Source organism: Gallus gallus, chromosome Z (assembly GCF_016699485.2).
Source record: "Gallus gallus isolate bGalGal1 chromosome Z, bGalGal1.mat.broiler.GRCg7b, whole genome shotgun sequence".
Classification (NCBI taxonomy): Eukaryota; Metazoa; Chordata; class Aves; order Galliformes; family Phasianidae; genus Gallus; species Gallus gallus.
This window is the reverse complement of record NC_052572.1, coordinates 72,866,834-72,881,936: the sequence shown is the minus strand read 5'-3', so window position 1 is coordinate 72,881,936 and position 15,103 is coordinate 72,866,834.

Sequence of the window (15,103 nt, the reverse complement as noted above, 5' to 3'; positions counted from 1 at the left end):
AAACCCCTTCCGGGTATTGGATCTTCATGATGAACTTGTGCAGCTGTGGTTAACAGTCCTTATATTCATTTTGTGGTTGTAGAATGATACTACTTTGGAGTCAGGAAAACAAGCAATCACATCTTATCTCTTGCAGTTGTGTCATGTGAAGAAATACATATTTCAAATATAGCCTTATTGCCAAAACTCTTCTTAGGCACTCAAAATACTAGAAAGAAGGAAGAAATAATAGAAGTCACCTGTTTCTTTATGAATCTGCTTACTTGCAAGCCTTGTTAGTTTCTGACAAACAGTGAACAGCAGCCCAGATCTGTGAGCTTGTTGAAGCTCATTTGCACTGTATTATTTATAGTTACTGGGAAGAAAGAAAAGCAGGTCCACTAGAGGCCAGGATAAAGAAAATCTGGCCTTGAATTCCTCATGTTGCTGCTTGCATTCCCCATCTCTATTGGCCTAGCATGATGGTTGGCAGCTGCAAATGAGAGCTGTTTTAAGGAGTCATCCAGCCCAGCCACAGCTAAAGGACTATGGGACTGCTGGAGCCAATTATTAAAAACAAAACAACAGCCATCCAACCAACCAAAAACAGCATCAACCTCTGCCCCCCCCCCAAACTTACTATGCATGTGATTCTCAGATACAAATGAGACAGAGGCCAGATTTGACGCTGCTATAATGGAAGCAGTGTTTCAGATTACACAGTAGTGGTTCCATTTAAACATATACCCTGGAGAGAGCAGCAGAGGTTGAAATGAATGAGTACCAGGTAAGGTGCAATCTGGAAATTTCCACAGAACTTTATTTAACTTTGCTAAAAAACACTTGCTGTTATACATTGTACAGTTATATACATTTTAAGCTTGACAGTTGTCACTTATTTACAAAAATATTAATCCTGCTGAAGTCCCAAGTTCCCTTGGCAGAGACTTGGAAGTCACTAGGACACCAAGAGAGAAAGGGTGCTGTCTGATGCTAGTATTTTACAGACGCAGTAGAAGATAAGGTAACATATATGTATATAATGGAGAATGCAAGGAAACAGGAAAAATAAGACTGATCAGTCTGACTGACTTGTAGTAGCACCCTGCTATCAAATTTTGCATAAACCCTGTGGAGAAGTCTTAATAATTGTTTCAAAAGGTGATAATAGTGCAGCTTTATGAAGGTTTCTGGAGAGATCCTTCCCAACAGAATGGAGGATAAAATACATAAACACATCTGTGAATGTAACAAGAAGTTGACATCATGATATATCAAATAAAGAATTTGGAGTGAATGAGACTATTGGAAGGACAGAGAGAACTGAAAAGGGTTTTTTAAAATAAAACCTACAGTTCACATGGAGCAGAAGGAATAGCCAGAAAAATGACCAGGATTCTAGTCTTTCTCACGTCTGCAAGGGTTTTGCACTTGGGCCGGAGGAACTCCAGGCATCTATACAGACTGGAAGGAGCAGTCCTTGAGAGCAGCTCTGCAGAGAAGGACCTGCGGGTCCTGATGGATTACAGACTTAACATGAGCCAGCAGTGTGCTCTTGCAGCTTGGAAAGCAAATGGTATCCTGGGCTCCATCATGAGAGGGGCGGCCAGCAGGGACAGAAACGTGCCTACTCTGCTCTTGTGAGGTCCCATCTGGAGTACTGTGTCCAGGTATGGAGCCCCCAGCACAAGAAAGACAGAGAGCTGTTGGAGAGGGTCCAGAGGAGGACCACGAAGATGATCAGGGGGCTGGAGCACCTCCCCTATGAAGACAGGCCGAGGGAGCTGGGCTTATTCAGCCTGGAGAAGAGAAGGCTGCAGGGTGTCCTCATTGCAGTCTTTCAGTACCTGTAAGGAGCCTATAAACAGGAAGGGAGTAAACTCTTTGAAAGGGTAGATAACAGCAGGACAAAGGGGAATGGTTTTAAGTTGAAAGAGGGAAGATTTAGATTGGATGTTAGGGGGAAGTTCTTTACCAGGAGAGTGGTGAAGTGCTGGAACAGGCTGCCCAGAGAGGCTGTGGATGCCCCATCCCTGGAGGTGTTCAAGGCCGAGTTGGATGGGGCCCTTGGCAACCTGGTCTAGTAAATGGGGAGGTTGGTGGCCCTGCCCAGCAGGGGGGTTGGAGCTTCATGATCCTTGAGGTCCCTTCCAACCCACACCATTCTGTGATTCTGTGATTCTGTGAAGAACTGTCTTAAGTATTTGTAACTGCTTTATTCATGCAGTTATTCCTCAACTTATAAAAGACTGAAGTTAATTGAAAAACAGCAGGAAATGTTTAGTTAGATACATTGGGCAGAAGAGACAGGGTAGGGAGGGTGTACCTCCTCTGGTAAATGAAAAGCGATTGTTGGTCTTCTCTGATGTGGAGATGGCTGAGGTACTTAATGAGTTCTTTGCCTCTGTCTTCACTGTCAGTCATGCTTCCCGTGACTCTTGCGTTCCTGAACTTCTAAGCAGAGGCTAGAGGAGAAAAATCCCTCTCAGTGTAAGATAGGCACAAGTTCAAGACTATCTCACGTGGCTTAATATTTACAAGTCTATGGGGGCCAGATGACTTTTATTCCAGAGTCCAAAAGGAATTGTCTGATGGGATTGCCAATCCACTCTCCATCACATTTGAAAGGCTGTTTCTGTCAGACAAGCTCCATGGTGACTGGAAAAAGAAAATATCATTCCCATCTCCAAGAAAGGGAGAAAGGAAGACTTAGAGAACTACAGGCTGATGAACCTCATGTCTGTGGCTGGGAAGATCATGGAGTAGATCCTGCTGGAAGAGAGTTTAAGGTGCACACAATATGAGGAGGTGATCCTAGACAGCCAGCATGGCTTCATCAACTGCAGATTGTGCCTGAACTGACTGGTTGCTTTCTATGAAGGAGAGAAGACACTGGTGAAAAAAGGGAGAGTAAATGATGTGATCTACCTGAACTTGTGCAAGGCCTTTGACCTGGCCCCACATCACATCCCTATCTCTAAGCTGGGGAGGTATGGATTTTAAGGTTGTAGTATTAGGTGGATAAAGAACTAGCTGGAAGGCTGTAGCTAGAGGGTTGTTGTCACTGGGTCTATTTGCACGTGGAGGCTGGTCTTGAGTGGTGTCCCCCAGGGTTCTGTCTTGAAATTGGTGGTCTTCATCTTTGTCAATGACATAGATGATAAAATTGAGTGTATCCTCAGGAGGTCTGCTGTTGACATCAAGCTGAGTGGTGCAATTGATAAAATAGAAGTAGAGGACACCATCCAGGGGGACCTGGACAGGCTCAGAAAGTGGGCTTATGAGAACCTAAATCAGGTTTAACAAGGCCAACTGCAAGGTGTTGCACTTGGGTCAAGACAGTCCCAGTTATGAGTACAGACTGGGAGAAGAACTCGACAGCAGTCCTGTGGAAAAAGACTTGGGTGTACTGATGGATGAAAAGCTGGACATGAGCCAGCAGTATGCTCTTACAGGCTGGAAGGCAAACTACATCCTGGTTTGCATCAAAAGAAGAGTGGCCATCAGGCTGACCTTCCCCCTCTACTCTGACCTTGAGTGCCCCATCTGGAGTACTATGTCCAAGCTTGGAGTCTACAACACAAGGACATGGAGCTGTTGAAGCAGGTCCAGAGAAGGGCCACTAAGATGATTAGAGGGTGGTAGCACCTATCCTATCAAGAAAGGTTGAGGGAGCGTGACTTATTTAGCTTAGAGAAGAGAAGACTCTGGGGCAACCTCACTGTGGCCTTCCAGTACTTGAAGAGATCTTAGAACCTGGAAGAGGACTGAATTATTACACAGACTGACAATGATAGGATAAGGAGGAATGGCTTTAAACTTAAAGATGAGAGATTCAGGTTAGATGTTCGTAAGAAATCTTTTACTCATGGGGTTGTGAGGCTCTGGAATTTGTTGCCCGGAGGAGTTATGGATGCCCCACTTCGGGAAGCAATCAAGACGAGGCTTGATGGGTTCCTGGGTAGCCTGATGTGGTGATTGGCAGCTCTATCCATGGCAGGGGTTTGGAACTAGATAACCTTTAAGGTCTCCTCCAACCTAAGCCATTCTATGATTCTATGAAAATTTGCTAGACAAAAAAAGTAATTTTGACATAGCTACTTTTTTGAGTGAAACACCTTGTCCTGAAACTATATGAAACTGAGTTGAATAAGGATACTTAAGAATAGTATACTGAATTGCATAACTAGATTCAGAATTCAGGGGAGCTGGATGAGAAGTCATACATCTTAAGATGTCAAAAAACTGCCTACTGAAAAGTATTTTGAAGTATATTTGATACAAGCCAAAGATGATGTTATGAAGTGATATCTTGGCAATAGCTATATCATGCCAATCTTGAGTATCTTTGATTTATATTTTGTTTTCTAGTAGTGCAACCAAAGAAAAAAACTGTCAGACAGGACTAATGCTGTCTTGCTTGATTATGAGAGTCCCAGCAATGGATCGACTAGACAAGAAAACCAAAAGCTTACTACAATATAAATTGCGCTTTTTCATATTTCTCATCTGGAAATAGCTATTAACGTTCCTTCACATTTAAAGTACTTAAAGATAGTGTTGTTACTAAAAATGTACATTCACAACTCATTTTAATCTAGAGCTTCCAATTACTTTGGGAACCATACCTATTTGTGCTATATTTTTCCTAAAGTTTGTCATTAGCTAACCTAATTCAGTGACGTATGATTTGTAGAACTTGAGTTACATTAGTGAGACATCACTCTTGACAAGGTGTCTTATTGCTAGTAAACAGTGAAGATACTTTTAAGCAATAACAAAATTGTCACATGAGAAAGGAAGGAGAAGCAAAAAAAAACCCTAAGTATCTCTGTCATTGAGAAGATATGAGTAGAAGCTATGAATGCAGGCACAAGTCTGACAGCTGTTATTTCAAGATCACTGTCCCAGGGGACTGTTTTTCTATATTCTATCTATTCTCTTTCAGTGTTTTTACATCAGAGAGATTTCCATTTCAAGCTGTTCTACTGTTGTCATCTATTTCATCTTCACTCCCAAAAACTTATACCTCAGCCAAAAAGATCCAAACATCTGAGGTGAGAACCTGTTCAAGTGGGAAGATAAACTAGGTGATATCTATGACGGCCATCCTGAAAGTAATGCCTCCTATTTTATTATGTTGGTCCGTGGCATCAGTGGCAGCAGAGGGTGAACTTTCCCACCAATATTCCACTACATTTTGTTGCTGTGAAACAGACAGCAGCAGAGGAGCAGGCTGACAAAATTTCATCTGACATGGAAGTGTGGATAAAGCAAAGGTGTGTCAGTGAATTCCTCCATGTGGAAAAAAACTGTACCCACTGACATTCATTGATGTATGCTGAACTGGTATGGAGTCCAAACAGTGGATGTTATCACAGTGAAGTGGTGGGTGGTGCATTTCAGCAGTGGTGACGGAGACACGAAAGATAAGCCATGCATGTCTGCATGGCCATGCACAGATGTGACACCACAAAATGAAGAATGATTCAATCAGCCCATGCACACAAATTGGCACATTACGACAGCATAATTACAATGTTTGCATGAGATGAGTGCCATGAATACTCACCCAGGAACAGAAAGAATACCATATGCAAATTTGTCAGCACCTACTGAACCAACATGAGTCTGAAGGTGACAATTTCCTGATTTGTATCATTACCAGTGATGAGATGCTATGTCACCCCAATGAGCTGCAGTCAAAATGGAAGCCTGTGGACTGGTGACATGTAAATTCCCTATCAAAAAATGTTTAAGATGCAGCCCTCAGTGGGTAAAGTGATGTACACTGTCCTTTGCCATAGGAAAAGGGTGATCTTGAAACCCAGAGAAACCAGGAATTCAGACCAATTCATTGTGATGCTGACCAAGCTGAAGTTTCAAACTTCCAGAGTGAGGCCAGAGAAAAAGACAATGTTTTTCTTGCAACACGATAATGGCAGGCCACGTACCAATTTGAAGACCGTGGAGCACACTGCCAGTCTTGGCTGGCCTGTTCTACCACAGCCACCATATACTCAGGATTTGTTGCCTTCTGACTTCCATCTGTTCAGGCTGATGAAAAATGGACTGTATGGGCAATATATCCCTGGCACTGACACCCTCATAGCACCTGTGAAACAGGGCATCAGCTCTGCAGTTGCATATTTTTATGTTACTTTTTTTTTTTTTTGGTCATGCTTCCCGCTCAATTGTGTTCTACAGTTCCTCAGAAATCATTGTACTGTGGTTACTCACTGACAATATTCCTCCATTAAGAATGGATAGTGTTTTTAATTTATGGCCCTAGGGCTTCCTGTTCACAAAAGAAGTCATATGCTGAATGCACATTAATGTGGAAGTAATAAAACAGGTGATATCCAAACACCCTGCAAGGTACATTCATTGCTGGCAATAGGATTCCATATTACCACTGGTCTTAGCATTTTTCAGCCATATTTCCAAAGAAAAGTAAGAAAAAAATACACTCACTTTAGCTTTGAAATATTGCTATGGAACTTCAGTGTTTAAAACAAGACATAAACATTTCATTTATGTCATTCTGGCATAAAGAGTTACTGTCTGAGCTGCTGTGTGTGAGCTGCTGTTTGGGTTGATCCAGAATCACAGGTCCCTGGAAGCAGCTCGTTTCCTGTTGGGCACTATATTTCCTTTCCTAACAGTGCATCAGGGAAACACTTTGCAGTCCTTGCATCTTATTTCACTAGCTCATTTATCATTATACACCAGAGTACTCACACAGACAAAAAAACTCATCTATTAAGCTGTGTGAATTCCTTAGTGTCAGGTAGAACTCAGTGCTCGAGGAGCTTCATGTTATGGCCTTCACTGTGAATGCTCTAATATTTGGTGTAGAACTCGATATGTGTTATCTTTGGGCTCTCTTCCTCAGAATGATTTGACAGAAGAACAGACAGAGATCACATCACTTATGTTACTATAATTTCATTTATCTGCAGTCATGACAGATGTGAATAAATGGAATCCTGGGCTACTGAAGCAAATTTGTGTAAGCTGTGTTGGACTTTTAAGGCAGTTTACAGGTTTAAACTCTGAAATCACATATACTTTGCAAACTTAACAAGGCTCTGGAAAAGACCAGGGGAGTTTAAATGCTTAACCACACGTAATAAAAATCAAATTTCTCTCCCTCCTTTAGATAAGATCTAAGACACAGTTGTTTCTGCTTAGTACGTTGAACTTTAGCCAGACCAATATTTTAATGATAAAAGCATACATTAGTCTAGGATCTACTGCACTCATGAAAAGGCTGTATAGTCCAGACAGGACATTTGGAATGCATTACACTTAATGGTTAAACAGTGCATGCAAACTCAATATAGACAGAATTACTAATTAATTTATACTAAAGTGATAAATGCATATTGCTAAAGCAACAGTACATGCAATGTGCAGTCACTTACAAGACTATTTTAGGTGTTACTGAAATTAAATCTTTTTTTTTCCTCTTTCTTTCTTTCTTTCTTTCTTTCTTTCTTTCTTTCTTTCTTTCTTTCTTTTTTTCTTTCTTTCTTTCTTTCTTTCTTTCTTTCTTTCTATCTCACATTTTTTCCTTCCTTCCTTCCTTCCTTCCTTCCTTCCTTCCTTCCTTCCTTCCTTCCTTCCTTCCTTCCTTCCTTCCTTCCTTCCTTCCTTCCTTCCTTCCTTCCTTCCTTCCTTCCTTCCTTCCTTCCTTCCTTCCTTCCTTCCTTCCCTCCTTCCCTCCTTCCCTCCTTCCCTCCTTCCCTCCTTCCCTCCTTCCCTCCTTCCCTCCTTCCCTCCTTCCCTCCTTCCCTCCTTCCCTCCTTCCCTCCTTCCCTCCTTCCTTCCTTCCTTCCTTCCTTCCTTCCTTCCTTCCTTCCTTCCTTCCTTCCTTCCTTCCTTCCTTCCTTCCTTCCTTCCTTTCCTGTTTGTATCATATGCACAGATCTCCTGGTATTTAAATGATAATAATCTCAGTAAGCAATATGCCTACAAAGAGAAACCAGTATCTCAGTCTTTACTATACTCAGCTACCAAATTTTTGCCTGAATGTTGAGCCAAATTTTTTATCACGTTTAGAGAAATACCAGCTGTCTTCCTTGTTTGCACCTATGCTTCTTATTTGTTTATTTGAACTAGTCAAAATCCTGGAATGAAACTTTCACATCTGTATGGTCAACTCAACCACAAGTCAGAGGTGACAAACAGATGTATTATAAAAAATCTTAAAACAGAGGTAAATTTTGTTATAAAAATAAGTTTAAGCAAAACAGGAGATTCTTTTCCCATTCATTTCAATTATCACAAACAGGTTGAAAATCTATTAATTAAGAAGCAGCTCCTGGGAAAAGTAACTTGTCTGAGCCTATTCAGTTCAATTCAAACTGAACACTTACTCACTTCAGGGAGTTTTCATGGGCTCAATACATGTTTGATTAAAAAGTGAGCACAGTATAGTACAAATACACACTAGAAGTTACCTCCATATTAATTTATTAATACATCATTATGCCAGGCAGCAACTCCTTCACAGAATACTTGAGCTTAGAGTATATCTGTTCCGATTTTTCCTGCTCAGATAAGCAGAGTCAACAAATGCTATTTCTCTTTCCATTTCAATGGTAATTGGAAGTTAAATCACATGAAATATGTTTATCCCTTAACTGATTATCTTTGTCCACACCTAGAAAGTGTTAGTTAATACCTGTGCAAGAGATATATGTAATATCTACTGAGGTATATTTACAGTGCTCTGTTATAGACAGTTCTGACATTACTGAAGAGTACAGGAGATTCTATATAGATCAATATCCCTTTGTGTATGCATACTCAATGTAAAAAAGGTTCAACTTAATGAAGTTTTCAAGTGCTGAACTGAATGAGGTTAAACCTTAATTTTGTAACTTCCTTACTAAGGAGGAGTGTACTCTGCATGGCAAAAATCTCTCAATTATTTTAATCATTATTTTTTTTTTCTTGAGTAGCAAGTAGATTGAATGTCATTTTCTAGTCACAAGGCTTAATATCTACTATATAGTGAAAAAAAAAATGGAATAAAATCTTACTCAAACAGTCTTGGTTATACTCCAGAAGACGGATTATGAAAGTAAGATGCTAAACCTGCATAATATGTAAGCCTTAAGGAAAAGGAAGAATGCAATTTCTCTATTATTTTGACATATAGCTATAACACATATATATTTGAGTTAGCTATATTTTCATATATATACATTATGTATATAATTATGCTCAACCTTTCCTAACCTTGAGAAAATAACTATTTCAAAATATTTAAATGCTAGATGAAAACGTTATTTACAGAGGAAAAATCAAATCATGCTTAGTCCAAATATTTGATTAGTATTTTTAGGTTTTGGTCAAGTTTCAGCATAGCACAGTAGAAAATGCATGTTTTTCTTTTACGTCCTTGTCCTATCAATGAACACACTCTTAATATTTTTTCTAAAAGCATGAATAGTTTACATTCAGAAATGTTATGCTTGGCAACTGCATCTAAAAAAGCTGGTGATTTGTTACACTATTATTACTGATAAAATTATTTTTCAAAAGCAGATACCGAGAGTATAGAAGACTACCTGGTAAAACAATGCTCAGACCACCACTACAAAGTCAAACCGAGTGTAATAACATATTCTTCCAGTAGCCTGTTTTTTCAGATGTTAGTGTGGAAGAGTTAATGTATTCCTCTATTTCCAGAAATTAGGCTCCTGTGCACAAAATATCACAATATATCAGAAAGATTGATTTGCTTCCAGCAGTTAGATAATAGATGGCTAGAAGTTGTTTGAGTATGGAATTGCTGAAACTAATTTAAGAGAAATTCATGCAATCTTCTTCAAATAGAATGAAAGCTGCAAGTAAAAGGAAAGATTCTAAATTTTGTTTTGAAGCAAAATGTGAATAAATTACAAACACACTGGCTTGGTCCCTGTAATATATATGAAGGAGACATTTGTAGAATCACAAGTTAGCAAGAAGATGGCTCAGAAGTAGATTAATGCTCATCATCTGTAATCTAGACAGGTTTTATTTTTCAAGAATCAAAAAAATGCAGTTTGAACCAATCCTGCCAAGGTTATAAAAGTTCTGGGGCTTTTTTTTTTTTTTTTTTTTTTTTTTTTTTTTTTTTTTTTTTTTAATTAACAAATGTGTATGGGGAATTGTTTCCATGAACATATGTGTGTGTATGTATGAATATTGGATAAATGGCTTCTGTGTGCTTCTTATGCCATAAAATGCTGCTACATATTTTAGATTATTTTTGCTGGACTTAGAAAATTCAATCTCAGCTGTGTAGCATATGACCCTGAAATAATAGCCTACATTGAGATTAGCCTTAAATTAATAGGACTTTAATATTCAGCACATTCTTGTGGTTAGAAAACACAGTCAAAAACAGAGAATTAGAAAGTTAAATGTTGAAACTAGTCAGATGCATTTCTGTTATTTCAGCTCAAGTGCAAACCAGGACAGTGAGAACTTTGTCTGCTGTAACAAAGGCCACCATTCTGAAGAGCATGTTGTGTTCTGTTTTCCTGGACTTTTCAAGTGGATATAGGCCATTTCAATAAGAACAAAAACATTTCATCTAATCCACAGTCATCTCACCCTGGACTGTGGACGAGTGTATTTCTGTAAACAAAAGCATATTGCCTGAAAATAAGTACAGAAAATGGAGCAAACTCTCATTTATTTTCCATTCATAAATGGATACTTGCTTATATTATGCATGCTTCCTCCTGAGATGACTTCTCTGGCTTACTCATTTACTCTTCCAGGATAGTTTTACAGTAGAAGCAGAGGTGAAATAAATACAGAATAAACATGAGATATCTGCTATTAGATAGCAAATTCCAATTGTTTTTACTACAGTTATGCATGACAATTTTGTCACAGATTTTAGAATTGCTTCACATCTTGTCCACCACCTTCTCAACTAGGAAGAAGTAGGTAAAAGACACCTAAGTGAAGGAGGGCAAATATTGGGTAGCTCATCTTTAAAGCACCTCCAGTTTACCACATGCAGAGTTTTGGTCAGAGCTATATTAAAAAGCTCCAAATACGGTGTGTATTGTTATGATTCCAAGCAGTGAAGAAAAAAGCCCATGGAAAAATATGGCAGTGGTTGTAGAGATTTTTCCCAAGAATTTTTCTAATAGACCAAAATAAATGATAAATTCTTCTGGGAGAAACAGAAGGATTAGACAACAGCTGACTCTTTCAGAAAGGACTTTCTCAGAAGAGAACTAGGAAGGTGTGGGATAGAGAAAGTGTTCCAGACATATTTATGAGAAAAAACAAACCTCCCCAAGATGGGATACACACACTTTGTTCTGGAAGTCAGAAGTCATGCAGTTTCATCTCTGGAGTAAAATGTAAATATAAGGAAAAAAAATGAATTCCAGTTGACTGCAGGAGTATGCTGTTTAAAAATAAAGTATTTTAGTTGAGTGGACAATTCCTAAGATATATTGGAAAGTTTCAGTTTAATTTTAGGTTACTCAACTCTAAAAAAACTATTTCATATATTAACTTTAATATAAAGATGCGATTTTCAAGAAAACACACAATTTTTTCTCCATCCTGAAACCGTAGTTTCAGTCATTTAGAATTTAATTCATCCACATTTGGGACATTTTGTTAGTCTGCTTGACGAAACATATAAATAGAAACAAGACAAGTAGTGCTTTTATGTTTTTATTTTTATTTTTTTCAGTCAGAACTGAATTAGAAAAAAAATGGAGAAAGAAAGAGAGTTCCCAGAAAAAAAGGGCAGAGAAGGAAAGGAAAAAGGAAAGGAAAGGGAAAAGGGAAAAGGGAAAAGGGAAAAGGGAAAAGGGAAAAGGGAAAAGGGAAAAGGGAAAAGGGAAAAGGGAAAAGGGAAAAGGGAAAAGGGAAGGGAAGGGAAGGGAAGGGAAGGGAAGGGAAGGGAAGGGAAGGGAAGGGAAGGGAAGGGAAGGGAAGGGAAGGGAAGGGAAGGGAAGGGAAGGGAAGGGAAGGGAAGGGAAGGGAAGGGAAGGGAAGGGAAGGGAAGGGAAGGGGAGGGGAGGGGAGGGGAGGGGAGGGGAGGGGAGGGGGGGGGAGGGGAGGGGGGGGGGAGGGGAGGGGGGGGGGGAGGGGAGGGGGGGGGGGAGGGAGGGAGGGGAGGGGAGGGGAGGGGAGGGGAGGGGAGGGGAGGGGAGGGGAGGGGAGGGGAGGGGAGGGGAGGGGAGGGGAGGGGAGGGAGAAGGAGAAGGAGAAAAGGAGAAGGAGAAAAGGAGAAGGAGAAGAAAAGGAAAAAGGAAAGAAAAGGAAAAAGGAAGAAGGAGAGGAAAGGAAAAAGGAGAGGATAAGAAATTAAAAGGAAAGGAAATTGAAAGGAAATTGAAATAATTCAGTTATGTAGTCCTAGATGCTCTTGGTATTCTCTTGTAAGATCAAGAAGATACATATGGAACTATGCAGAGAACTGCATTTTATGAATTTACAAATAATTGAAAGACTCTTTTTTCCCGTATGTGTAGATGAAAAGCACCACAATGCAACAATCAAAAATAAGTGGGGAGAGGGCAACATGTGATATGCTTTGCAGTGCCTTACAGGTATGGCCTGACTCCTGACTTGCATTTCCTTCTTCCTCATTCCGCAAGAAAACACTGCATAAATCACTGAATAAATCAGTGAAGGGAAATACAGTTAAGAGACGATCTAACTTACAAACTCATTCAATTAAATATTCTGGAGAGCAGTATTGCTTTAAGGTCTGAAATTGAGTAGCATCTTAGCACAAATTAAAAACAAAACAACGGACTCTGGTAATTGCTTATTAAATTTTCAGGCCCCTGTGACAGTAACAAATTTAAATTGATTGTTCGTAATGTTTCAAGTAGATGATAGTAGGTGCTCAACAAAACCGCACTAGTGCAGTTTATAAGTGGATCTTCTAGAATGTACTGTGTACTTCAGCACCTTATTACCTCTTGAGAGCTAAAGAGAATTCCCTAAGGCTGGCTGGCATAGATCAGATGGAAGCATTGAGTGGCAAGAATGTCTAGGGGTGTGTTGTGCTGGCCCTTGCTGTGGCTCGTTGCTGGCAAGGCAAGGTCCAGGAGTTCAACAACAGAACTCAAACAAACAGAAATCCTCAAACACATTTTAACATTTTCATACAAAGCTTATGGAAGATAAAGATTAGACTGAAGGGTGTTTTTGTTTGTTTTCAAATCACATGGAAGAAGAAAAGGGAAAGGTAAACAAAAAATGTCAAGAATTCAAAGAAATGACTCTGTGAGAATAGCTCTTATAAATCCTACTTCTCATCTACAAAAAGCTTTTCGAAATACTAAAAGAACTTAAATATCTGTGTTTAACTGGTTTTCCAAGCATTTGCTGAAAATGATATAAGGTATTCTGAAAAGGTTTCATAAAGTGGGGGGAAAGGACAGGAATGCCAGGAATAAGGGGAAAGAGAAGGGGTAAAAACAGAGAACAAGCTCTTGCACACATTGGTCAATTCAAGGTTCTCACCTTTACTCTAGCTTTTCTCAGTAGTCTAAGAACACTAGTTAGATACTAATTTAAATGTATTGGAGAGGCAAACTACTCTCATATCTGAAAAAGTCCTGCCTCAGAAAACAGGCTATGAAAGAGCCTATCAAATAAATGCTAGAAGATACAGAAGAGAGGAGCATCACTCAGCCCACAACACTGATAAGCAGAAAGCAAGAGCCAGCATGAAACTGCTGTTACTGCAGCAGCAGTTCCACTGCTTTGAGCATACCACTGCTGCCCCAATTACTCAGCTTGCTGCTTTGGAATTCATCTCCTTGCAGGCTGGTGTATTTCATACTGGTTTGGATTTCAATGCAAATTTACAGCATTTAATGTCTATAAGCACAGGTTCAAGGGTCACTTCAAAGGTACTCCAAACTGCAAAGTGGATGAAGACAAAATTGTGGGTCATTAGCAGAAGGCTGAATGTTCCAGAAATTGTCTTGAACTGGTGGCATATGTAAACAGTTGTAAGCTTTCACTTCAAAGATTTTAAGTGGAGAAGTAGAATGAATTATGGGGATATTTCTCTTACTTTTTTTTAAATACTTCTGCTAGCAATTGAGGAATAAAACACACTGTGGAATAAAAGTAGTATATCTACTTAATATAAATAAATAAATAATAATTGCAAAAGAAATATGAGGTGATATGTTTCCATTTCTTTTGCTTTCACCTATTAAGTGAAATTGCATTTATTGATCCCAGTTTTCACAGCTGACATCAACTGTTTGTGAAGCCTATTTCAAAGTAAGGTATGTTACTTTTTACACCAGTACTTGTACAGGAGGCTTGTGTGGAAATCAAATCAAAATTATTATTATGACTTAAAATTAACAGAACAATGTTCTCTTAATGGTTAACAATACAATAATGCTACTTTAAACATAAAGTGTGTACTTGCCATTAGTAATAAGATTCATCTTTCAATCTTATGTAAATTCTGTATTTTATTTCATTCTGCTACAGAGAACAGTTCAGAAGCTTTCTTAGGTTTTGTATGTAATTTATTTTTACTTTCTTATTAAATATCCCAGAGCCAAATTTTATTAGAAGTTCTTGTTTCTGCTGAATCCTTTACAGTTCAGGCATTTCTTCCAGATTTTAAGATTCTGCAACTGTACCTCCAGTTCTTTTCATATTTATGTAGTCTCAACTGTTCTCAAAGGACTAAAGATTTTACTTTAAGTCCCAGGTTCCAGAGATTATGCTAAAAAATGAGAATCTCAACATTAATTAAAATGAAAAAAATAAGAGGTAAAAGATCTCAAACGTAAACAAGCCATCATTCTTCTGGTTTTTAACATACCTTGAACATACCTTTCTCCCCTATGAAGACAGGCTGAGGGAGCTGGGCTTGCTCAGCCTGGAGAAAAGAAGGCTGCGGAGTGACATCACTGCACGTGATGCACCTCCCTGGAGGTGTTCGAGGCCAGGTTGGATGGGGCCCTGGGCAGCCTGGTCTAGGATTAAATGCGGAAGTTGGTGGCCCTGCCTGTGGTGGGGGGTTGGAGCTTCATGATCCTTGAGGTCCCCTCCAACCCGGGCCATTCTGTGATTCTATGGTTCTATGTGAACCTAATATTGC